The 26,991-nt window shown below is 49.8% G+C and overlaps 1 protein-coding gene across 1 annotated transcript in view; it reads right to left on the bottom strand.

The window, feature by feature from the left end:
• Positions 1-26,991, bottom strand: part of PA2G4 (proliferation-associated 2G4) — a 153,892-nt gene that overhangs the window by 88,716 nt on the left and 38,185 nt on the right. The window lies entirely within an intron of this gene.

Here is a 26,991-nt window from a genome sequence, read left to right as displayed (position 1 = left end):
GAGAATGCCAGCACACACCCCAGCGCAATGATCCTGGAGACCAACACAATGTTTTTCCCCAGCAGTGCTGTATAATATGTTAACCGCCAATTATGTGCCACCCCCCCTCTCTTTTAAACACCCCTACCCCGTGTGTAAGCAGGGGAGAGTCCGGGGAGCTTCCTCTCAGCGTGCTGTGGAGAGAAAATGGCGCTGGTGAGTGCTGAGGGAGAAGCCCCGCCCCCTCGGCAGCGGGCTTCTGTCCCGCTCAAACTTACAAAAATATGGCAGGGGCTCTTTTATATACATGTACAGTGCCCACCTGTACATGTATATTGTCTTTTGCCATAAGAGGTGTTTATATTGCTGCCCAGGGCGCCCCCCCCCCTGCGCCCTGCACCCATACAGTGACCGGAGTGTGTGAGGTGTATGGGAGCAATGACGCACAGCTGCAGTGCTGTGCGTTACCTCCGTGAAGCTGAAGGCTTCTGCCGCCTGACGACTTCTGTCTTCTGTTCTTCTAGCTCTGTGAGGAGAACGGCGGCGTGGCTCCGGGGGTGGACGCCCAGTAAGAACCTGCGTTCACCCCCTCTGGAGCTAATGGTGTCCAGTAGCCGAGGAAGCAGAGCCTATCTTAGACAAGAAGGTCTGCTCCTCTCTCCTCAGTCCCTCGATGCAGGGAGCCTGTTGCCAGCAGTGCTCCCTGTGAAAAAGTAGAAAAAAGTAGAGAAAAATTCCAAACAAAAATGCTTTTAGGCAGAGAACTCAGGAGAGCTCTCTGCAGTGCACCCATCCTGCTCTGGGCACAGTGTAAAACTGAGGTCTGGAGGAGGGGCATAGAGGGAGGAGCCAGTGCACACCCAGAGTCCAAAGCTTTCTTAAAGTGCCCTATCTCCTGCGGAGCCAGTCTATTCCCCATGGTCCTTACGGAGTCCCAGCATCCTCAAGGACGTTAGAGAAATTAAATATGCTTTACACGGCATATAATATGATATATAGTGCAGTATAAATGGTGGTAATAGTGCCAGGAAAATCCTCTGTTCCCCAATCCACAAGACATTAATTCCAGCAGTGTACTCTGTGGTAAGGCTACACCCCTTGTTTGAAGCAGTATAGGAGGATGGAAATGTTCTGGTGTTGAAGACAAACAGATCAAGCCAAAGGGCAAAGCTTATGCTAGCAACAAAACATCCCCACTGCAAAGTGGTAGGAACCTCCGGAACCTTTTTCAAATACGTATATTTAACAGGAGCATCCTTTATATTTAGACATGGTTGAAAGAAGAAAAAAAAAAAAAAAGAATTTACTTACCGATAATTCTATTTCTCATAGTCCGTAGTGGATGCTGGGGACTCCGTAAGGACCATGGGGAATAGCGGCTCCGCAGGAGACTGGGCACATCTAAAGAAAGCTTTAGGACTATCTGGTGTGCACTGGCTCCTCCCCCTATGACCCTCCTCCAAGCCTCAGTTAGGATACTGTGCCCGGACGAGCGTACACAATAAGGAAGGATTTTGAATCCCGGGTAAGACTCATACCAGCCACACCAATCACACCGTATAACCTGTGATCTGAACCCAGTTAACAGCATGATAACAGAGGAGCCTCTGAAAGATGGCTCACAACAATAATAACCCGATTTTTGTAACAATAACTATGTACAAGTATTGCAGACAATCCGCACTTGGGATGGGCGCCCAGCATCCACTACGGACTATGAGAAATAGAATTATCGGTAAGTAAATTCTTATTTTCTCTAACGTCCTAAGTGGATGCTGGGGACTCCGTAAGGACCATGGGGATTATACCAAAGCTCCCAAACGGGCGGGAGAGTGCGGATGACTCTGCAGCACCAAATGAGAGAACTCCAGGTCCTCCTCAGCCAGGATATCAATTTTGTAGAATTTTACAAACGTATTTGCTCCTGACCAAGTAGCTGCTCGGCAAAGTTGTAAAGCCGAGACCCCTCGGGCAGCCGCCCAAGATGAGCCCACCTTCCTTGTGGAGTGGGCATTTACAGATTTTTGGCTGTGGCAGGCCTGCCACAGAATGTGCAAGCTGAATTGTACTACAAATCCAACGAGCAATAGTCTGCTTAGAAGCAGGAGCACCCAGCTTGTTGGGTGCACACAGGATAAACAGCGAGTCAGATTTCCTGACTCCAGCCGTCCTGGAAACATATTTTCAGGGCACTGACAACGTCTAGCAACTTGGAGGCCTCCAAGTCCCTAGTAGCTGCAGGCACCACCAATAGGTTGGTTCAGGTGAGACGCTGAAACCACCTTGGGGAGAAACTGAGGACGAGTCCTCAATTCCGCCCTGTCCGAATGGAAAATCAGATAAGGGCTTTTTCAGGATAAAGCCGCCAATTCTGACACGCGCCTGGCCCAGGCCAGGGCCAACAGCATGACCACTTTCCATGTGAGATATTTTAACTCCACAGATTTAAGTGGTTCAAACCAATGTGACTTTTGGAACCCAAAACTACATTGAGATCCCAAAGTGCCACTGGAGGCACAAAAGGAGGCTGTATATGCAGTACCCCTTTTACAAACGTCTGAACTTCAGGGACTGAAGCTAGTTCTTTTTGGGAAAAAATTGACAGGGCCGAAATTTGAACCTTAATGGACCCCAATTTCAGGCCCATAGACACTCCTGTTTGCAGGAAATGTAGGAATCGACCCAGTTGAATTTCCTCCGTCGGGCCTTACTGGCCTCGCACCACGCAACATATTTTCGCCAATTGCGGTGATAATGTTTTTGCGGTTACATCCTTCCTGGCTTTGATCAGGATAGGGATGACTTCATCCGGAATGCCTTTTTTCCTTCAGGATCCGGCGTTCAACCGCCATGCCGTCAAACGCAGCCGCGGTAAGTCTTGGAACAGACAGGGTCCTTGCAGGAGCAGGTCCCTTCTTAGAGGTAGAGGCCACGGATCCTCCGTGAGCATCTCTTGAAGTTCCGGTTACCAAGTCCTTCTTGGCCAATCCGGAACCACGAATATAGTGCTTACTCCTCTCCATCTTATCAATCTCAGTACCTTGGGTATGAGAGGCAGAGGAGGGAACACATACCCTGACTGGTACACCCACGGTGTTACCAGAGCGTCTACAGCTTATTGCCTGAGGGTCCCTGGACCTGGCGCAATACCTGTCGAGTTTTTAATCATGTGGAAGACTTCTGGGTGAAGTCCCCACTCTCCCGGGTGGAGGTCGTGCTGAGGAAGTCTGCTTCCCAGTTGTCCACTCCCGGAATGAATACTGCTGACAGTGCTATCACATGATTTTCCGCCCAGCGAAGAATCCTTGCAGCTTCTGCCATTGCCCTCCTGCTTCTTGTGCCACCCTGTCTGTTTACGTGGGTGACTGCCGTGATGTTGTCCGACTGGATCAACACCGGCTGACCTTGAAGCAGAGGTCTTGCTAAGCTTAGAGCATTGTAAATGTCCCTTAGCTTCAGGATATTTATGTGAAGTGATGTCTCCAAGCTTGACCATAAGCCCTGGATATTCCTTCCCTGTGTGACTGCTCCCCAGCCTCGCAGGCTGGCATCAGTGGTCACCAGGACCCAGTCCTGAATGCCTAATCTGCGGCCCTCTAGAAGATGAGCACTCTGCAACCACCACAGGAGGGACACCCTTGTCCTTGGTGACAGGGTTATACGCTGATGCATCTGAAGATGCGATCCGGACCATTTGTCCAGCAGGTCCCACTGGAAAGTTCTTGCATGGAATCTGCCGAATGGGATTGCTTCGTAGGAAGCCACCATTTTACCCAGAACCCTTGTGCATTGATGCACTGAGACTTGGCTCGGTTTTAGGAGGTTCCTGACTAGCTCGGATAACTCCCTGGCTTTCTCCTCCGGGAGAAACACCTTTTTCTGGACTGTGTCCAGGATCATCCCGAGCAACAGAAGACACGTCGTCGGAACCAGGTGCGATTTTGGAATATTGAGAATCCAATCGTGCTGCCGCAACACTACCTGAGATAGTGCTACACCGACCTCCAACTGTTCCCTGGATCTTACCCTTATCAGGGCATTGTCCAAGGAAGGGATAACTAAAATTCACTTCCTTCGAAGGAATATCATCATTTCGGCCATTACCTTGGTAAAGACCCGGGGTGCCGTGTACCATCCATACGGAAGCGTCTGAACTGATAGTGACAGTTCTGTACCATAAACCTGAGGTACCCTTGGTGAGAAGGGTAAATTTTGACATGAAGGTAAGCATCCTTGATGTCCCGAGACATCACGTAGTCCCCTTCTTCCAGGTTCGCAATCACTGCTCTGAGTGACTCAATCTTGAATTTGAACCTCTGTACGTAAGTGTTCAAAGATTTTAGATTTAGAATCGGTCTCACCAAGCCGTCCGGCTTCGGTACCACAACAGTGTGTAATAATACCCCGTTCCCTGTTGCAGGAGGGGTATCTTGATTATCACCTGCTGGGAATACAGCTTGTGAATGGCTTCCAAAACTGTCTCCCTGTCAGAAGGAGACATCAGTAAAGCCGACTTTAGGAAACGGCTAGGGGGAGACGTCTCGAATTCTAATTTGTACCCCTGAGATATCACCTGAAGGATCCAGGGGTCTACTTGCGAGTGAGCCCACTGCGCGCTGAAATTCATTGAGACGGGCCCCCCACCGTGCCTGATTCTGCTTGTAAAGCCCCAGCGTATACTGAGGGCTTGGCAGAGGCGGGAGAGGGTTTCTGTTCCTGGGAACTGGCTGATTTCTGCAGCCTTTTGCCTCTCCCTCTGTCACGGGGCAGAAATGAGGAACCTTTTGCCCGCTTGTCCACGAAAAGACTGCGCCTGATAATACGGCGTCTTCTCATGTTGAGAGGCGACCTGGGGTACAAACGTGGAATTCCCAGCTGTTGCCGTGGCCACGAGGTCTGAAAGAACGACCCCAAATAACTCCTCCCTTAATAAAGCAATACTTCCAAATGCCGTTTGGAATACGCATCACCTGACCACTGACGTGTCCATAACCCTCTACTGGTAGAAATGGACAACGCGCTTAGACTTGATGCCAGTCGGCAAATATTCCGCTGTGCATCACGCATATATAAAAATGCATCTTTTAAATGCTCTATAGGCAAAAATATACTGTCCCTATCTAGGGTATCAATATTTTCAGTCAGGGAATCCGACCACGCTAACCCAGCACTGCACATCCAGGCTGAGGCGATTGCTGGTCGCAGTATAACACCAGTATGTGTGTAAATACCTTTTAGGATACCCTCCTGCTTTCTATCAGCAGGATCCTTAAGGGCGGCCATCTCAGGCGAAGGTAGAGCCCTTACAAGCGTGTGAGCGCTTTATCCCCCCTAGGGGGTGTTTCCCAACGCACCCTAACCTCTGGCGGGAAAGGATATAATACCAATAACATTTTAGAAATTATCCGTTGTTATCGGGGGAAACCCACGCATCATCACACACCTCATTTAATTTCTCAAATTCAGGAAAACTACAGGTAGTTTTTCCTCACCGAACATAATACCCCTTTTTTGGTGGTACTCGTATTTCAGAAATGTGTAAAACATTTTTCATTGCCTCAATCATGTAACGTGTGGCCCTACTGGAAGTCACATTCGTCTCTTCACCGTCGACACTGGAGTCAGTATCCGTGTCGGCGTCTATATCTGCCATCTGAGGTAACGGGCGCTTTAGAGCCCCTGACGGCCTATGAGACGTCTGGACAGGCACAAGCTGAGTAGCCGGCTGTCTCATGTCAACCACTGTTTTATACAGAGCTGACACTGTCACGTAATTCCTTCCAACAGTTCATCCACTCAGGTGTCGACCCCCTAGGGGTTGACATCACTATTACAGGCAATCTGCTCCGTCTCCACATCATTTTTCTCCTCATACATGTCGACACAAAAGTACCGACATACAGCACACACACAGGGAATGCTCTGATAGAGGACAGGACCCCACTAGCCCTTTGGGGAGACAGAGGGAGAGTTTGCCAGCACACACCAGAGCGCTATATATATACAGGGATAACCTTATATAAGTGTTTTTCCCCTTATAGCTGCTGTATAGTTAATACTGCGCCTAATTAGTGCCCCCCTCTCTTTTTTTAACCCTTTCTGTAGTGTAGTGACTGCAGGGGAGAGACAGGGAGCTTCCCTCCAACGGAGCTGTGAGGGAAAATGGCGCCAGTGTGCTGAGGAGATAGGCTCCGCCCCTTTTTCGCGGACTTTTCTCCTGCTTTTTTATGGATTCTGGCAGGGGTTAAATGCATCCATATAGCCTAGGAGCTATATGTGATGCATTTTTTTGCCATCCAAGGTGTTTTTATTGCGTCTCAGGGCGCCCCCCCCCCCAGCGCCCTGCACCCTCAGTGACCGAAGTGTGAAGTGTGCTGAGAGCAATGGCACACAGCTGCAGTGCTGTGCGCTACCTTGTTGAAGACAGGACGTCTTCTGCCGCCGATTTTCCGGACCTCTTCTGCCTTCTGGCTCTGTAAGGGGGCCGGCGGCGCGGCTCTGGGACCCATCCAAGCTGTGCCTGTGATCGTCCCTCTGGAGCTAATGTCCAGTAGCCTAAGAAGCCCAATCCACTCTGCACGTAGGTGAGTTCGCTTCTTCTCCCCTTAGTCCCTCGATGCAGTGAGCCTGTTGCCAGCAGGTCTCACTGAAAATAAAAAACCTAATCTAAAACTTTCACTAAGCAGCTCAGGAGAGCCCCTAGTGTGCACCCTTCTCGTTCGGGCACAGAGATCTAACTGAGGCTTGGAGGAGGGTCATAGGGGGAGGAGCCAGTGCACACCAGATAGTCCTAAAGCTTTCTTTAGATGTGCCCAGTCTCCTGCGGAGCCGCTATTCCCCATGGTCCTTACGGAGTCCCCAGCATCCACTTAGGACGTTAGAGAAAGGGGGTTTAAAAACATAACATATTTTGGTGGCTTAAACCTGTTTTTTGTATTTTAATAAAAGGAAAATAATCCTGCTTATTATATTAACACTGTGAAACATCGCTATGTATTAGAAAGCTTGATCAACCATGTTTTAACACTTTCTTCTAACACTTTGGGGCTGATACAATAATCTCCTGCTCCCCCTGCTAGGCATCTATAGCAATAGCAGTCTGAGTTATTCAATTGTTGCTCTGTTCAGATGCCCACTGCAACTTAAGCTACCTGACAGCTCCGTGTTTAGCCGCGCAAAGTGGCTAAACCCATCTAAAGGGCTTAAATGGGCGTCCAAAGTCCAGGTTTGGGGCTTTAGGCGCCCAAACTACGGACTTATCACATTTTTTTTCTCACACCTCCTGAGGCTGTGAGAAAAATGAAAAATGATTGCAGCAGCTAATTGGACATCTATCGAACAAACAATTGAATAGCTTAGACACCCATTCCTTTCGATGGCCAGCAGGTGGCGCATGCCACAACTGAAACGGTATATGCAAATAGTCTAAACATATTTAAAGATACAAATTGCACTCAGACATTAATAGGACTGAAGGTTTTGAATTGAAATAAAAATGAACGAGATTACACCATGAGGTGTTTCGGTGTATTGCCTCTTTAATGTGTTGGGAGTTGTTTACCCTTAAGATTGTTGTGGTTTTCTCCTGTCCTATAAGATGGTTAGGGGACGAGTTTGTGTAGTCTTAACTGATGCTAGGCAGATTAAGTACCTGTCTGATCTGGTTTATTGGTTCAGCTCACTCAAATGAGAACCACAAGCAACAAAAATGTGGATAAAACCAGGGGAATTCCTTTATAATAGGCCTATGTTTTTTCTTTTTTCTTTTAAAAAGTAGTCACGGTGCGGTACCTGTAGTCACAGCATAATGTGAAAGAGGATTTTGGTACTTACCAATAAATCCATTTCTCGGAATCCACTCGGGGACACTGGTGAATTCTCAGACAGCTGGGGTGTGAAGGATGCAGACCGGAGGTAGCACAATCTAAACAAAAAAATTATGAGCAGCTGGCTCCTCCCCCTTCACGCCCATTAATCCCTCCAGTTTGAAAAATTGACGGAGAGAAGAGGGAACATGAAAGATCAAAGGCCATCCGGGAGGGAACCAGCCGTACCAACACGTCAAACGGCAACCAAGAACCATAACCATAATAATCAAACTGTTTGTACTAAATTTAACAAGAACATGCAGGCTCACAGCACCGAGGTGGGCGTCCAGTGTACCAGAGTGGATTCAGAGAAAGTACCAAAATCCTCTCTTTCATCCACTAGGGGACACTGGAGAAATCTAAAACAGCTGGAGACTTCCCAAAGATACTCCCATGGGCGGGAGTGCTGTCCAAAGCCTGAAGAACCAAAAATCCAAACCTTGCATCTCTAGATGCAAACGTATCAGACTTCTAGAAACGAGTGAACGTGTGTGCTGATGAACACGTTGCAGCTCTGCAAAGTTGGGTAGTGGAGGCTCCTCTAGCCGCCACCCATGAAGCACCCACTGATCTGGTAGTATGAGCCCCTACCCGAAAAGGAACCCTTACTGCTAGAGTAATAAGCCTGTTTTATGGTCAACCTTATCCATCTGGCCAAAGTTTGTTTAGAAGCTGGCCAGCCTTTCCTGGGCCCATCATACAAGACAAACAAGGCGTCTAACTTCCTAATGAAATTTGTGGCCTGTACGTATACCCATAAGGCTCTGACCACATCCAAAGCTAAATCCCTCTGCCTGGAAGGAGGGGGACCACAGTCAGCTGGTTTACGTGGAAACCACCTTAGGTAAAAACTCTGCTTTTGTACGGAGCTCCGCTCTGTCTTCATGAAACACGAGGAAAGGACTTTTACACGACAAAGCCCGAGACCCTCCTCACTGAAGCTAAAGCTAAAAGCAGGACCACTTTCAAGCTCAAGAATTTCAGATCTGCCTGTTCCAAATGCTCGAAAACTGCCAATCTCAAAAAACTTCTAACACCAAATTTAGATCCCACGGGGCCGTGGGAGGACGGAACGGTGGTTGTATTCTCAACACACCTTGCAAAAATGTCTGTACCTCCTACAAGGCCGTCAGACGTTGTTGAAAAAGGATCGAAAGTGCCGAGACCTGGACCTTCAAGGATCCCAATCTCAAACCACCATCCAAGCCATTTTGGACAAAACCTCAAAAGTCTAGTAAGGCAGAACTCTCTAGGATTCCAGCCCTTAGACTGGTTCCAGTCTATGTACCTCTTCAAAATTCTATAGTAGTGTGCTGCGGTGACTGGCTTCCTTGCTGTTAACATGGCAGGAAAAGCCGATTTCGGGATACCTCTGTCTTAGTATCCTAGTCTCAAGAACCATGCTGTCACACGTAGATGGTTCAGATCCGAGTGAAGGAATGGGCCTGGTGACAGCAGGTCCTCCCTCTGTGGGAGCTTCAAAGGATCTTCCGCCAGGAGTCCCCTCAGGTCCGAGTACCAACTCCTCCGAGGCCAATCTGGGGCTTTTAAAATTACTCACGCTCTTTCCCATTTGGCCTTTAACACTCTTGGTAAAAGGGGAAATGGTGGGAAGATGTACACTAGTTCGTAAGCCCAGGGAATCGCCAGCGCGTCCACCGCCTCTGCTGCTGGATCCCGTGTCCTGGCCACAAACCTTGGCAACTGATGGTTGTTCCGAGAGGCCATTAGGTCTATAGACCTCACTGTCGTACCACTGCATCGAATGCCTGTGGATGTAGTCACCACTCCCCTGGATGCATGTCTTGACGACTGATGTAGTCTGCTTCCCAATTTTCCACTTCTGGACTGAAGACTGCCAACAGGATTATGTTGCGTTTTTCTGTCCAAAAGAGGAATCTTTGTGGCTTCTTTTAAAGCAATGCTGCTTCTTGTTCCTCCCCGACGGTTTATGTATGCTGTCGCAGTCACATGCTGAGCCCATACTAGGTCTTCCACCAGAAGGAGGGCATTGGAAATGGCTCGTAACTCCAGCACATTTATCAGAAGACTGCTCTACTGCGGTGACCATCTGCCCTGAAACTGATGGCTGTCCAGTACTACTCCCCATCCTCAAGAGACTGGCATCTGTCGTCAAAATTTGGTTGATGATCTCTGAACTGGTAATGAGTCTTGCCCACGGCAAAACTGTAAACAGGCTTGGTGCGGGGTCCAAATTGGGACATGTAGGTACTCACCCTTTATGTCCATCGTCACATGAACTCCCTTTGCTCCAGCCCTGCAATAACAGACTATTGATGTCATCTTGAATCTGCAAGTTGTGAGGAATTAACACCTTTAAATTGAGGATTGCTCCGACGGACCCATCCAGTTTTCACACTACAAAAAGATTTGAATACAATCCTGTTCCTCTTTGAGAAGTCGGGACAGGCATAATTACTTCAGTCCGAAGTGACTTTTGAGTAGCCATGTCTAATGCCTTCGCTTTCTGAGGGCACCAAGGAAGGCCTGTTGTAAAAAACAGACTGATGTCAATTTAGAAATTCTACTTTGTAACCTTGGGAAATATTGTTGGTCCAGACTTTTTGGTGAGGTTCGTCCCAGGTGTCCGGAAACCCTTACAACCGTGCGCCCACCATAGGAGACCCTAGGTGAGCTGGGAGACCATCATGCCACGGTCTTGTCAGCAGGTTTAGGCTCCTGTTTTCGGGTTGTGTACTGGGAAAGGCCTCTGCTTCCACAAGCTTGATACTCAAAGCCTCTTCCTCTAGCTCGAAAGGATTGAGACCAAAAGGAATTGAACACTGGACCAGAGTAATTTCTTCTAACCGGTGGCGTAGTTCTAGGATACGTGGTAGGCAGAAAAGTAGATTTTCCTGCTGTTGCTTGTGAAATCCACTTGTCCAAATCTGGTCCAAATAAAGCTTCCCTTACAAAGGGGATCGCCTCTACCACCTTCTTGGTATCGGAATCCGCTTGCCATTCTCGGAGCCACAGAATCCTTCTGGTTGATATAGCCGAAGCAGAGATGCGTGACACTATCCTGCTAGCATCCTTGGTAGCCTAGCAAACGTATGTAGCCGACTGACGGATATATGTTCCGCTAGCTGAACTATTTCTTCCTGGTTGTTATCTTCTGCCACTGCCTGAACAATCTGACCGGCCATGCTACAATAGCCTTATTTACCCAAGCACTGACAATCGTAGTTCTGTGTGATGCTCCTGCAGCCACAAAGATAGATGTTAGTGCCGTATCAAATTTACGAACTGACATTCTTTAGCGTCGTCACATGCCTTTTTAGGCATCCACAGCCGGTGGGATCTCCCACTTAGACATGACACCCTTGGGCAGTGGGTAATTAGTTGTGAACTTCTTGGGAATCTGGAAGCGCCTATCCGGCTGCTTCCACGCTTCTCCCATTTGATTCTGGAGAGTCTGAGGAATTGGAAACAGTGCTGTTTGCGGTTTCTGCGACTCAAATAGGTCAAATACTTCAGGTTCCTTAACCTCTTCCTCCTTAAGGACCTGCTTTACTGCTTCAATAAGGGAATCTAACCAATTGATCTCAGCGTCCTCCTCCTGAGGACTGACATCAATTACTGCCTCTACTGACTCTCCCTCCTCATCAATGAGACCCTCCTTCTCTTCCGATTCTTCTTTTAGGATAGGGAGGGGTCTCTTAACCGCTTTACACACTTCCTTTCTACTTACGCAGGCGGGGTTAATCTAATTAGGAATTCCACCATAGTCTTGGAAAAACCCGCAGCCCATTCTAAATGTTGCTTGCGGGATTCCGCCATTTCCTTAGAAATATCTGCCAGGGCATGTTCCCATGACCCAGACGGACCACTGCTACCAGGTTGGGCGTCCATTCCCAAAACTTGCACACGGGGGGAAGCTGCCAACAAGTTTTGTGGTATTGGTTGGTGCTTTACACATTTTAAAGACACACAAACAGCAGTACTTTCACCCTATTAGGATAGGAAGAGAAAGACTGTAGGGATATAGGGAGTCACACAGCTGGACTTAAATTTTACACACACAAAAAATAAAATTATGCCAGCCTGACGTTACAACCCCCACACCACTAACTGCTGAAACAGCTTGAGTTGATAGTGTTGCTCCTCCTCCGCAGGACCTGTCAGCAGAGCCCTTTGGAAGGAAGAATTATAAACTCTTATTACATTATTTTCTTTACCAAAAGATCTGTTCATAGAGCTTGCAGTGCCAGGGATCAATAATAAACAAGCAGGAGATAAAGTCTTTTGTTCAGACTGCCCCCTTTATAACTAAACACCTAATAAGTCCTCCCTCCTCAGAGAGGAGTTCCCGCTCTAACAGCACGCTTAAGCAGGTTCCAAGATGGCTGCCACTGAAATTTTTTATTCAACTTCACACCCCAGCTAGCCTCTACTGCCATATCACCACCACCCTAACCTGCGCGCCTATCTGAAGCCTATTTTGCTGTACCTTAACAGCTTGTTCCTCTCCGCCTGACAGACACCGGCCTCCACTCACAAACAGCCAGCAACAGTTTTCGTTGTGCGCACAGCGATCCCCTGGGAAAGGTCCTGCCAAGTCGTCCCACCGACTGTGCACCGCTCAGCTCCAGAGTCCTAGCCGCCACGTCTCCTTCCTTCAGCGCAACTTCCTTTAGCTGTGCCCCCGTTGCCATCTCCGCTGGCTATATAAGGCTGCTGGGCGAGACGCCGCTTGCACTACTAGGGGGAATTAGACTGTCCTGCTGCCCAGTCCCCTGCCCATAGTCCTCACTGCCTTATGGTCAGATCTTCTGGGCAAGATGATGATCCTTCAGACGGGATCTTTGTCTCACATAAAACTGTTGAAAACAGTCTTGAGAGCCTATTCCCTCCTTTCAGTTAGGCTGGATCGGCTCATATGAATATTTAAATACAAGAAAATATCTTAAGGAGCAAAAGCTCCTTTCTTGCACTGCTAACCTCCAGCACAATTTTTCAAACTGGAGGGATTAGGGGGCATGAAGGGGGAGGAGCCAGCTGTGCTTAATTTTTTTTTTTTTCCCTTTAGATTGTGCTACCTCCGGTCTGCATCCTTCACACCCCAGCTGTCTGAGAATTCTCCAGTGTCCCCTAGTGGATGAAAGAGAAATCAGGATTTTGGTACTTACCGATAAATCCCTTTCTCCGATTCCACAGGGGCCACTGGAGCGTAGTTACAATGGGGATATAGTAGGCAGTAATTGGGAGCTGGCACTTTAAAATTCTTCACTCTGTGGCTAGCTCCTCCCCTACTATCTCCCCTCCAAGCCAGTCTACGTAAAACTGTGCCCGAGGAGAGCTGGAAAAAACCAAACCGTAAGGTAGAGGAGGTTAATGACGCCCTGTAAACCAGGATAACACAAACTAAACCTGGAACAGAACCTAACAACCAACCGGCTAGCCCGAACTCAACAAGCAGTCATATGGTGATCTGCAAACCGTTAAGCAAAAAACAAGGAGGAACAGCGCTGGGCGGGCGTCCAGTGGCCCCTGTGGAATCGGAGAAAGGGATTTATCGGTAAGTACCAAAATCCTGATTTCTCCTTCATCCACTAGGGGCCACTGGAGCGTAGTTACAATGGGGACGTCCCAGAGCTCCCAAAACGGGTGGGAGAGCGCTGAGAGTCCTGTAAAACCGCTCGGCCAAACTGTGATGCAGAGGCCGCAAAAGTGTCAAACTTGTAGAATTTGACAAAACTAATGTCGGTCCAACCAAGTAGCCGCCCGACATAAAGTATTCATGGAGACCCCACTGGCAGCTGCCCACTAAGGTCCCATAACGCGCGTAAAGTGCGTTAAAATGGAAAAACGGAGGCTCCCGAGCCACCGCCAAGAAGCCTGTCTGATGGTCAGATGTATCCGACAGCCCAGCATATGCTGGGACCCCGGCTATTTAGTACGGGAGCATCGTACCTAACAAAGAAGAAAAACCCTTTGTCGAATAGCCGAAGACCTCTGTAGAGAGAGTCGGCGAGCCTTGACAACAGTCAACTAGTAACTGAAAAACACTAGTGTCAGATTTATATGAAAAACGGACATCCCCTTTGGAAGAAACGACCTCTGAGGCCTAAGGTCAGCCGGGGGAGTTGCCAATAGAGTACTCCCTGAAAGAGAGGCCAAACTTACGGCCACCAGGCTAATCTCTTTTGGAAGAAAACCGAAAAAGGCAGAGACCTAAACTTCAGGTCAATGTGGTTTTAAGCGCAGCGGAGCAAAACCTCTCAGAGAAACCAAAGATGACGGCTGAATGGTAACCGAAAGAAGGGGAAAACCCTCTTTTATCCTTATTATGTCCCATACAGTTTTCCGAAAGTGGCAAAAGTGAGGAAAGGTAACAGACTTCTGAAATCAGGGCCCAGTAGGTCTAACCCAGGGGTGGCCAGACTTTTGGAGTCGGTGATCTACTGTGAAAGCTAAAAAGCTTTTGTGATCTACCTAGGAGGAATAATAGCGCGCGCCGCAGGCGCGCGCGCAAAAAAAGGGGCGTGGCATAACAAAAAGTGGGCGTGCTATAACTAAAAATGGGCGTGGTATAACAAAAAAAAAGGGACGTAGCCTTGCTGCGCAGAGTGTAATGACTACCTCACGCAAAATAACACATTGGCCCCCACAGGTAAAAACCTCAAACACATATGCCCCCAGTGCCAGATACACATGCCCCCACAGTGCCAGATATGCCCCCACAGTGCCAGATACACATGCCCCCACAGTGCCATGTGCCCACAGTGCCAGATATGCCCCCACAGTGCCATGTGCCCGCAGAGCCAGATATGCCCAGTGCCACATATGACCCCACAGTGCCAGATATGCCCCCACACTGCCAGATACAGATATGCCCCCACAGTGCCATGTGCCCACAGAGCCAGATATGCCCAGTGCCACATATGACCCCACAGTGCCAGATACAGATATGCCCCCACAGCGCCAGATTACAGATATGCCCCCACAGTGCCAGATATGCCCCCACAGTGCCATGTGCCCGCAGTGCCAGATATTCCCCCAGTGCCACACATGACCCCACAGTGCCAGACATGCCCCCACAGTGTCATGTGCCCGCAGAGACAGATATGCCCCCAGTGCCACACACGATCCCACAGTGCCAGACATGCCCCCACAGTGCCAGATATGCCCCCAGTGCCAGATATGCCCCCACAGTGCCATGTGCCCGCAGAGCCAGATATTCCCCCAGTGCCACACATGACCCCACAGTGCCAGACATGCCCCCACAGTACCAGATATGCCCCCACAGTGCCATGTGCCCGCAGAGCCAGATATGCCCCCAGTGCCACACATGACCCCACAGTGCCAGACATGCCCCACAGTGCCAGATATGCCCCCAGTGCCAGATATGCCCCCACAGTGCCATGTGCCCGCAGAGCCAGATATTCCCCCAGTGCCACACATGACCCCACAGTGCCAGACATGCCCCCACAGTGCCATGTGCCCGCAGAGCCAGATATGCCCCCAGTGCCACACATGACCCCACAGTGCCAGACATGCCCCACAGTGCCAGATATGCCCCCAGTGCCAGATATGCCCCCACAGTGCCATGTGCCCGCAGAGCCAGATATTCCCCCAGTGCCACACATGACCCCACAGTGCCAGACATGCCCCCACAGTGCCATGTGCCCGCAGAGCCAGATATGCCCCCAGTGCCACACATGACCCCACAGTGCCAGACATGCCCCACAGTGCCAGATATGCCCCCAGTGCCATATATGCCCCCACAGTGCCATGTGCCCGCAGAGCCAGATATTCCCCCAGTGCCACACATGACCCCACAGTGCCACACATGCCCCCACAGTGCCATGTGCCCGCAGAGCCGGATATGCCCCCAGTGCCAAACATGACCCCACAGTGCCAGACATGCCCCACAGTGCCAGATATGCCCCACAGTGCCAGATATGCCCCCACAGTGCCATGTGCCCGCAGAGACAGATATTCCCCCAGTGCCACACATGACCCCACAGTGCCAGACATGCCCCCACAGTGCCATGTGCCCACAGAGCCAGATATGCCCCCAGTGCCACACATGACCCCGCAGTGCCAGACATGCCCCAGTGCCAGATATGCCCCCAGTGCCAGATATGCCCCCACAGTGCTATGTGCCCGCAGAGCCAGATATTCCCCCAGTGCCACACATGACCCCACAGTGCCAGACATGCCCCACAGTGCCAGATATGCCCCCAGTGCCAGATATGCCCCCACAGTGCCATGTGCCCGCAGAGCCAGATATGCCCCCAGTGCCACACATGACCCCACAGTGCCAGACATGCCCCACAGTGCCAGATATGCCCCAACAGTACCAGATATGCCCCCACAGTGCCATGTGTCTGCAGAGCCAGATATTCCCCCAGTGCCAGACATGTATAGATTATAGAACAGCTCACCGTTGGTGTGTGGTGAGCGCAGCGCGCGCCTCTCCTGCCTGCTGCTCCCGTTCTGCCTCCTCAGTCTGACGGCAGCGTGTATGGCTCAAATCAGGTGCCGGTCCGCGAGCTCTCATTGGCTAACGAACCGGCACCTGATTTGAGCTATACACTCGGCCGTCAGACTGTGAGGAGACAGAGCGGGAGCGGAGGGCAGGAGAGGCGCGGCTTCGGGTGGCTGGGCGGCGTATCGCGATCGACTGGTCGCATGTCCGCGATCGACCAGTCGATCGCGATCGACTGTTTGGCCACCACTGGTCTAACCGAACTAGGGAACTCCTCCCTTCTGAGGTCTCGTGGACAGTCACACGATTGAACAAGTAAAAGGACCCTATTGTCCAGTCTAGGTAGGAGCCAATGCTCCTCTACTGACAACAGGTGCAGGCTGGATCTTCAAGTCATGGGTGGCCCAACCAGAGCCACCGAGAGGACTAGCACGCATATTCTCCTCCTGTGTTACCGAAAGTGAGGTAAAAATAGAAAAGGAGGCAAGATAGAATAACCAGAAAACTCCCAGGAGCCCTGAGGGCATCCTCGGCTACTGCCACCAGAGCTCACGTCCCTGAGTAGTAAAGGGTTAAAGAGTCAGTCAGAACGGCCTGAGGTCGATTCGGAATCTCCGCCCACAGCAGACCAGTTGACAAAACTCTGGGGAATGTTCCCTCACCCAGGAGTCTGACCTGGTGTCCTGACCTGGAAAGAAGATTGTTGTCCCCCGCTCAGAGGGGAATGTAGGCGACCACTCATTGCGTCACAACTTGACTGGAGAAATAGAGTACCTGGTGCCGAGGAAGGAAAAATCCTTTGACGGACCGTGTTGTGAAAACGTCTACGAGGAGCATAACTTGGATCTGTGTCGAACCAGAAGCTCCTGGATCCTCCGGATATTCAGACGCCACCTAATGTACAGAGTGGGATAGTAGAAGTAGATTGTCCCATTAGGGAACCCACGTCACCTCCTGCCTTTGAAAAAGTTATTCTGCGAACTTCCAGAACCCTGTGGGATCGGAAGCGAGACCGAAAGGAAAGGACTGACAGTGAAAATGAGAATCCTGTAATGCGAATCTGAGAAAAGCCCGATGAGGAAACCCAACCGAAATCAGTAAACAGGCATCTCTGAAGACAAGGGACACGTAAAGCTCCCTTTCTTGTTCAAACTAGCAATCACAGATTGAAAGGAGTCTAAGGCCAGAATATGCCTGGCCAAGCCCACTGGCTTCGAAACGTGAAAAGAAAACAAAGACCTGAGAACTGTCCCGATTCAAATGATATGTGAAAAACAGGAATCAACACCCTTTGCGGTTAGGAGCATATGAAGCACCGCCTGCAGTATGACTTGTCATCGTAAATCGTCCGACCCATGCCGAGGGACTCCCGAGACGGTTGTACTCCAAAATCTAGACTGTAACCGCCCAAGCCTTCTCCCACTGACATGCGCCTATCCTGGGACCCTCCAGGTGGTAGGAAGGTCTGACCTGTAGTGGGTGTATAGGATGACCTAAAATCAGACTGGACCGAGGCTGTTAAACCTCTGCTTCAGCCTTTTACCCTGAGATCCCCTGGCGACTGAGATATCGCCCATGTGGAGTCGAAAGCTTGAAAGGGCAAGGAAAAATCTAAAGGAAAGACCGGTAAAGGTCTGTCTTGGAGCTGGGGCAGTAGTAGGATAAAGCAAAGTGGACTTCCCTCCAATGGCTCAAGAAATCCTGCAGAAAGTTCCTTCCTCTGAACCATCTGCCCCGTAGGATTTCATGTTCACCTGTCACTGTCGCAGCCCCCGAGGTCGTCGGGTTAAGACAGCCCAAACGAAAATGCAGGTTCCGAGTCTGCAGACGTGGAGACCTCCAAAGAACATAAAGCAGAATCGTGATTCTGACCCGTACCAAAGTATCAATTGATCCGGATGCGAAACATCCTGTAACCTAGAGGACAATTGTTCCACAACCTACCTGCTCCGGACAAGGTAGAACCCAGCTGCCACATATGTGTCTTCGATGGATCTCTGAGCAAGGTTGCCTCAGGAACAAAAACAGCTTGTTGGACCGGCTATACATCGAGGGGTATACCCTGGAGAGGTCCTGATACAATTTCCTGCCGTCTGCGGGGAAAGGATAGGAAAACAAACATTGTTTGATACCTGAAATTGTGTATTCGGGTGTCTGTCGGCTGCCCCCCGGAGCCTACCCAGCTCATCCGAAACTGGACCAGTAGCTGTCATTTCATCATCGGCGTCGAACCCCGATGGCCTGACGTGCCCGCCTCCTTTACCTGCAGTACCAGACGAACTGCTGTATAATGCACCTGGATATTCTGAGACACTGGTTCAGACTCCACAGAAAACGGACCTCATCAGTATCCTGGACATCTTTCTCCACCTCCCGGAGAGGTCTTTCCACTGCTGAGTTGCGTAACATGGAAGGTTATCAAGGCTCTTTTAGAAACCTGGAGAGGTGAAAATAAGAATTTACTTACCGATAATTCTATTTCTCGGAGTCCGTAGTGGATGCTGGGGTTCCTGAAAGAACCATGGGGAATAGCGGCTCCGCAGGAGACAGGGCACAAAAGTAAAGCTTTTACAGGTCAGGTGGTGTGTACTGGCTCCTCCCCCTATGACCCTCCTCCAGACTCCAGTTAGGTACTGTGCCCGGACGAGCGTACACAATAAGGGAGGATTTTGAATCCCGGGTAAGACTCATACCAGCCACACCAATCACACCGTACAACTTGTGATCTAAACCCAGTTAACAGTACGATAACAGAGGAGCCTCTGAAAGATGGCTTCCTAAACAATAACCCGAATTAGTTAACAATAACTATGTACAAGTATTGCAGATAATCCGCACTTGGGATGGGCGCCCAGCATCCACTACGGACTCCGAGAAATAGAATTATCGGTAAGTAAATTCTTATTTTCTCTATCGTCCTAAGTGGATGCTGGGGTTCCTGAAAGGACCATGGGGATTATACCAAAGCTCCCAAACGGGCGGGAGAGTGCGGATGACTCTGCAGCACCGAATGAGAGAACTCCAGGTCCTCCTTTGCCAGGGTATCAAATTTGTAAAAATTTACAAACGTGTTCTCCCCTGACCACGTAGCTGCTCGGCAGAGTTGTAATGCCGAGACCCCTCGGGCAGCCGCCCAAGATGAGCCCACCTTCCTTGCGGAATGGGCCTTAACAGATTTAGGCTGTGGCAGGCCTGCCACAGAATGTACAAGTTGAATTTTGTTACAAATCCAACGAGCAATCGACTGCTTAGAAGCAGGTGCCCCCAACTTGGTGGGTGCATACAGTATAAACAGCGAGTCAGATTTTCTGACTCCAGCCGTCCTTTAAATGTATATTTTTAAGGCTCTGACAACGTCCAACAACTTGGAGTCCTTCAAGTCGTCTGTAGCCGCAGGCACTACAATAGGCTGGTTCAGGTGAAACGCTGATACCACCTTGGGGAGAAAATGCGGACGCGTCCGCAGCTCTGCCCTATGTCGAATGGAAAATTAAATAAGGGCTTTTATAAAACAAAGCCGCCAGTTCAGATACTCTCCCGGCCGAAGCCAGGGCCAGTAACATAGTCACTTTCCATGTGAGATATTTCAAATCCACATTCTTTAGTGGTTCAAACCAATTGGATTTGAGGAAATCTAAAACTACATTTAGATCCCACGGTGCCACCTTAGGCACCACAGGAGGCTGTATATGCAGTACTCCTTTGATAAAAATCTGGACCTCAGGGACTGAGGCCAATTCTTTTTGGAAGAATATTGATAGGGCCGAAATTTGAACCTTAATAGATCCCAATTTGAGACCCATAGACAATCCTGATTGCAGGAAATGTAGGAAAACGACCCAGTTGAAATTCCTCCCTCGGAGCACTCCGCTGCTCGCACCACGCAACATATTTTCGCCAAATACGGCGATAATGCTTCGCGGTGACTTCCTTCCTTGCCTTTATCAAGGTAGGAATGACTTCTTCTGGAATGCCTTTTCCTTTTAGGATCTGGCATTCAAACGCCATGCCGTCAAACGCAGCCGCGGTAAGTCTTGAAAAAAAAAACAAGTACCCTGCTGAAGCAGGTCCCTTCTCAGAAGTAGAGGCCACGGATCGTCCGTGACCATCTCTTTAAGTTCCGGGTACCAAGTCCTTCTTGGCCAATCCGGAGCCACTAGTCTTACTCCTCTTTGCCGTATAATCCTCAATACCTTTGGTATGAGAGGCAGAGGAGGAAACACATATACCGACTGGTACACCCAAGGTGTTACCAGCGCGTCCACAGCTATTGCCTGCGGATCTCTTGACCTGGCGCAATACCTGTCCAGTGTTTTGTTGAGGCGAGACGCCATCATGTCCACCATTGGTTTTACCCAACGGTTTAATAGCATGTGGAAAACTTCTGGATGAAGTCCCCACTCTCCCGGGTGAAGGTCGTGTCTGCTGAGGAAGTCTGCTTCCCAGTTGTCCACGCCCGGGATGAATACTGCTGACAGTGCTATCACGTGATTCTCCGCCCAGCGAAGGATCCTGGCAGCTTCTGCCATTGCCCTCCTGCTTCTTGTGCCGCCCTGTCTGTTTACATGGGCGACTGCCGTGATGTTGTCCGACTGGATCAACACCGGTCTTCCTTGAAGCAGAGGTTCCGCCTGGCTTAGAGCATTGTAGATTGCTCTTAGTTCCAGAATGCTTATGTGAAGAGACTTTTTCAGGCTCGACCACACTCCCTGGAAATTTCTTCCCTGTGTGACTGCTCCCCAGCCTCTCAGGCTGGCATCCGTGGTCACCAGGATCCAATCCTGCATGCCGAATCTGCGGCCCTCCAATAGATGAGCCTCCTGCAACCACCACAGAAGGGATACCCTTGTCCTCGGCGACAGGGTTATCCGCAGGTGCATCTGAAGATGCGACCCTGACCATTTGTCCAACAGATCCCTTTGCATGGAATCTGCCGAAAGGGATTGCTTCGTAAGAAGCTACCATTTTTTCCCAGGACTCTTGTGCATTGATGTACAGACACCTTTCCTGGTTTTAGGAGGTTCCTGACCAGGTCAGATAACTCCTTGGCTTTTTCTTCGGGAAGAAAAACCTTTTTCTGAACTGTGTCCAGAATCATCCCCAGGAACAGCAGACGAGTTGTCGGCATTAATTGGGATTTTGGAATATTCAGAATCCATCCGTGCTGCTTTAGCACCTCTTGAGATAGTGCTAAACCCATCTCTAGCTGTTCTCTGGACCTTGCCCTTATTAGGAGATCGTCCAAGCATGGGATAATTAATACGCCTTTTCTTCGAAGAAGAAATATTATCTCGGCCATTACCTTTGTAAAGACCCGAGGTGCCGTGGACAACCCAAACGGCAGCGTCTGAAACTGATAGTGACAGTTTTGTACAACGAACCTGAGGTACCCCTGGTGTGAGGGGTAATTGGTACGTGGAGATACGCATCCTTGATGTCCAAGGATACCATAAAGTCCCCTTCTTCCAGGTTCGCTATCACTGCTCTGAGTGACTCCATCTTGAACTTGAACTTCTTTATGTACAGGTTCAAGGACTTCAGATTTAGAATAGGCCTTACCGAGCCATCCGGCTTCGGTACCACAAAAAGAGTGGAATAATACCCCTTCCCTTGTTGTAGAAGAGGTACCTTGACTATCACCTGCTGAGAATACAGCTTGTGAATGGCTTCCAAAACCGTCTCCCTTTCTGAGGGGGACGTTGGTAAAGCAGACTTCAGGAAACGGCGAGGTGGCTCTGTCTCTAATTTCAACCTGTACCCCTGAGATATTATCTACAGGATCCAGGGATTTACCTGCGAGTGAGCCCACTGCGCGCTGTAATTCTTGAGACGACCGCCTACCGCCCCCGAGTCCGCTTGCGAAGCCCCAGCGTCATGCTGAGGCTTTTGTAGAAGCCGGGGAGGGCTTCTGTTCCTGGGAAGGAGCTGCCTGTTGCTGTCTCTTCCCTCGTCCTCTGCCTCGTGGCAGATATGAATAGCCCTTTGCTCTCTTATTTTTAAAGGAACGAAAGGGCTGCGGTTGAAAGGTCGGTGCCTTTTTCTGTTGGGGAGTGACTTGAGGTAGAAAGGTGGATTTCCCGGCCGTAGCCGTGGCCACCAAATCCGATAGACCGACCCCAAATAACTCCTCTACGCATCGCCTGTCCACTGTCGTGTCCATAAAGCTCTTCTGGCCGAAATGGACATAGCACTTACCCGTGATGCCAGTGTGCAGATATCTCTCTGTGCATCACGCATATAAAGAAATGCATCCTTTATTTGTTCTAACGACAGTAAAATATTGTCCCTGTCCAGGGTATCAATATTTTCGATCAGGGACTCTGACCAAACTACCCCAGCACTGCACATCCAGGCAGTCGCAATAGCTGGTCGTAGTATAACACCTGCATGTGTGTATATACCTTTTTGGATATTTTCCATCCTCCTATCTGATGGATCTTTAAGTGCGGCCGTCTCAGGAGAGGGTAACGCCACTTGTTTTGATAAGCGTGTTAGCGCTTTGTCCACCCTAGGAGGTGTTTCCCAGCGCTCCCTAACCTCTGGCGGGAAAGGGTATAAAGCCAATAACTTCTTTGAAATTAGCAGTTTTTTATCGGGGCACCCCACGCTTCATCACACACGTCATTTAATTCTTCTGATTCGGTAAAAACTACTGGTAGTTTTTTCACACCCCACAGAATACCCTGTTTAGTGGTACCTGTAGTATCAGCTAAATGTAACATCTCCTTTATTGCCAAAATCATATAACGTGTGGCCCTACTGGAAAATACGGTTGATTCGTCACCTTCACCACCGGAATCAGTGCCTGTGTCTGGGTCTGTGTCGACCGACTGAGGCAAGGGGCGTTTTACAGCCCCTGACGGTGTTTGAGGCGCCTGGACAGGCACTAATTGAGTGTCCGGCCGCCTCATGTCGGCAAACGACTGCTTAAGCGAGTTGACGCTATCCCGTAATTCCACAAATAAAGGCATCCATTCTGGTGTCGACCCCCTAGAAGGTGACATCCTCATATTTGGCAATTGCTCCGCCTCCACACCAATAACGTCCTCATACATGTCGACACACACGTACCGACACACAGCAGACACACAGGGAATGCTCTATACGAAGACAGGACCCACTAGCCCTTTGGGGAGACAGAGGGAGAGTCTGCCAGCACACACCAAAAAGCGCTATATATGACAGGGATAGCCTTATGATTAAGTGCTCCCTTATAGCTGCTTTTATATTAATATATTGCCATTTATTTTGCCCCCCCTCTCTGTTATACCCTGTTTCTGTAGTGCAGTGCAGGGGAGAGACCTGGGAGCCTTCCTGACCAGCGGAGCTGTGACAGAAAATGGCGCCGTGTGCTGAGGAGATAGGCCCCGCCCCTTTTCCGGCGGGCTCGTCTCCCGCTATTTAGTACATTTAGGCAGGGGTAAATATCTCCATATAGCCTCTGGGGCTATATGTGAGGTATTTTTAGCCTTTTTAAAGGTTTTCATTTGCCTCCCAGGGCGCCCCCCCCCCAGCGCCCTGCACCCTCAGTGACTGCCGTGTGAAGTGTGCTGAGAGGAAAATGGCGCACAGCTGCAGTGCTGTGCGCTACCTTAAGAAGACTGCAGGAGTCTTCAGCCGCCGATTCTGGACCTCTTCTTGCTTCAGCATCTGTGAGGGGGCCGGCGGCGTGGCTCCGGTGACCATCCAGGCTGTACCTGTGATCGTCCCTCTGGAGCTTCATGTCCAGTAGCCAAGAAGCCAATCCATCCTGCACGCAGGTGAGTTCACTTCTTCTCCCCTCTGTCCCTCGTTGCAGTGATCCTGTTGCCAGCAGGAATCACTGTAAAATAAAAAACCTAAGCTAAACTCTCTAAGCAGCTCTTTATGAGAGCCACCTAGAATTGCACCCTTCTCGGCCGGGCACAAAAATCTAACTGGAGTCTGGAGGAGGGTCATAGGGGGAAGAGCCAGTACACACCACCTGACCTGTAAAAGCTTTACTTTTGTGCCCTGTCTCCTGCGGAGCCGCTATTCCCCATGGTCCTTTCAGGAACCCCAGCATCCACTTAGGACGATAGAGAAATGACGTACAAGGTCTCTGGTTAACAGTGACATTACCTGCATAATCTGAGCTTGTCAAACAGGAGTGTCCTGTAGGTGCGTGGAGGGCTAAGCAGATGGCTCCACCGCATACTTCACACCTAAGAGGGAATTCTTTGACTATCCCAGGTGAGACAAACGAAAGGAGAAAAAGGTGGGTTAAATAAACACAGCCCTATGTAAGGTCTGCCTATAATGTGTAGTGACCGACACGATGCAAATAAACTTTCTGGAGCAGCGGAGACCTGAACCAGTAGCGCTGCGCTGTGGGACAGGAGTCTTAGCCACTAGACTATAGGAGCTTTTTTTTTTTTTTTGGATTCAAACCCTGGTCCCTTCAGATACCCGCTACAGCGACTGTGATGCCACACACATTCCCCAAATTACTATTATTATTATTAAGTGAAACAAAGGAATAATAAAGGGAAGGTAACACCCGCCCTGTATGTAGAGTACTGCTAAATTAGGAAGATGCAATACATGTTTCTCGGAGGCTCCGTTGGTTTCCCAAAATGGCGTGTAGTCTGCGAGAAACGCCGGGGGGAAAAGTTATGTGGCAAGGCGGAGCTAATGTGAAACCAGGTCTTATAATAAAAACATTGCCACTATATATGGTAGTGTAACAGTATACATATATATATACAGATATATACACACACACACACCCATACATAAACCCATACATATATATATATACCCACATATCTATATATATATATACATAATTAAGCCAATTGGGTAGAGGGCGATATGTGAACCTGGGTTCCTATGCATAATCTGCACCACCATTATGGCCACCAATGCATTCATGAGCTCCTGATATAGAGCAGGCTCCAATCCATGTGTGTGTGTGCTGGGGAGTCCGCTGAGTAAAGTGGGATTATCCCAGTACAAACATTAAATGAAGCAGTAAGCTCCCTGACTCTCCCTCCAGCAATGTAAAAGCATTACAGCTATCTTCACAATTCTTTTACATTTATTTTACAAGTGTCTTACACATGATTAGAACACACAACCCATTATATGAAATGAAGCAGGGAGCCCGCTGTGCAGAGCGGAATTAGGCTGGCCCTCAAAATTTAACTAACCCGCTTCAGTTCCTTACGAAGCGGTGAGCGACCTGTAACTCCCTCCGGCAATGCGTGCGGGGAGCGGGAAATGCAGTGGCTGGGGAGCGGGGCGCTGAGCCCGCTGTGCAGCGCGGGAGCCTGTAGCTTACCCGGAGCGGTGAGTGTGTATCCCTTGCCGGCAAAGCGTGAGCCGGGAGCCCGCTGTACAGAGCGGGAAATACAGTGGCTGGGGAGCGGGGCGCTGAGTCCGCTGTACAGCGCGGAAGCCTGTAACTTACCCAGAGCGGTGAGCGCCCTGTATCCCCTCCGTCTTGAGTGCCCTGCATCCCCCCCGGCAATGTGTGTCGCGGGCGGGGAGCAGGGAGTGCTGAGCCGCCGTACAGAGCGGGCGCTGTGCATAGCGCACTGAAGCTCCGCCCACCCCTTAAAGGCGCCAAATTTGAATCAGAAAAGGCGCCTCTGATTATAATCTGACTCCTGCGATCATACAGTGGCACACTGAAGGGATAAATATATTACTTAGAGCACATTGCACCAGTAAATGTGCAATGTAATAGATAAACCATACATCCATGTGAATGGGGGGTGTTTACTCACCACTGTTTGCAGATGGAATGGCCCCGACACACGCCGCACGCAGCGGTGTCCGGCCTCTGTTGACGGAGTGGCTCCAACACGCGCCGCACGCAGCGGTGACGGAGTGGTCCCAACACGCGCCGCACGCAGCGGTGTCCGACCACTGTTACTTACCGCTGCCATGCTGCCGGAATCTTCTGCTGGGTGGAGTGGCCGCGACACGCGCCGCACGCAGCGGTGTCCGCCAACTCAGGAGAGCTCAGTGTCTCCCTCAGCCGGGGCCCATCCCTAGCCGCACGCAGCTGCGATGGGACCCCGCCGGCAGCTCCCACGGTGCAGACTGACAGTGGCAGAGCTGCCAGTCTGTGAGTGTAAGTAAGAAAAATTAAAATAAAGAAAAAAGAAAAATTCTTCAGCTAAACCCAAGTGAACCAGCTCACCTCGGGCACTAACTAAGACTGGCTTGGAGGGGAGATAGTAGGGGAGGAGCTAGCCACAGAGTGAAGAATTTTAAAGTGCCAGCTCCCAATTACTGCCTACTATATCCCCATTGTAACTACGCTCCAGTGGCCCCTAGTGGATGAAGGAGAAACAAGTTATTAAAAGAAAAAGATGTGCTCAGAGAACAGATTCTGAACTAAAACTTGTTGGTATAAAGTAAAGAAATCCCCAAGCAATGTGTATAGGACGCTGTACATGAGCCAACTACTTTATAAACTGGCAGCATAGAAGAGTTAAAAACAAAGAACCTACACCTTTCAGGGAGATCTTTTGCACATTTTGCAATGGACAGAAATGAGCTGCTATGAAAAGTAAGTATAATGTAGCAAGGGCTAAAGATTATCACAACCAACTCTGCTGCACGTATAGCTAGAGATCGTTGCTGTTAAATAGTCTGCATTAGTAAGAGAATTTAGCGCTCTCTCTCAGTGCAAGGTGTGTAGTAATACATTAGTAAAGC

This window comes from Pseudophryne corroboree, chromosome 2 (assembly GCF_028390025.1).
Source record: "Pseudophryne corroboree isolate aPseCor3 chromosome 2, aPseCor3.hap2, whole genome shotgun sequence".
Classification (NCBI taxonomy): Eukaryota; Metazoa; Chordata; class Amphibia; order Anura; family Myobatrachidae; genus Pseudophryne; species Pseudophryne corroboree.
This window is presented reverse-complemented; position numbering and strand designations above follow the sequence as displayed.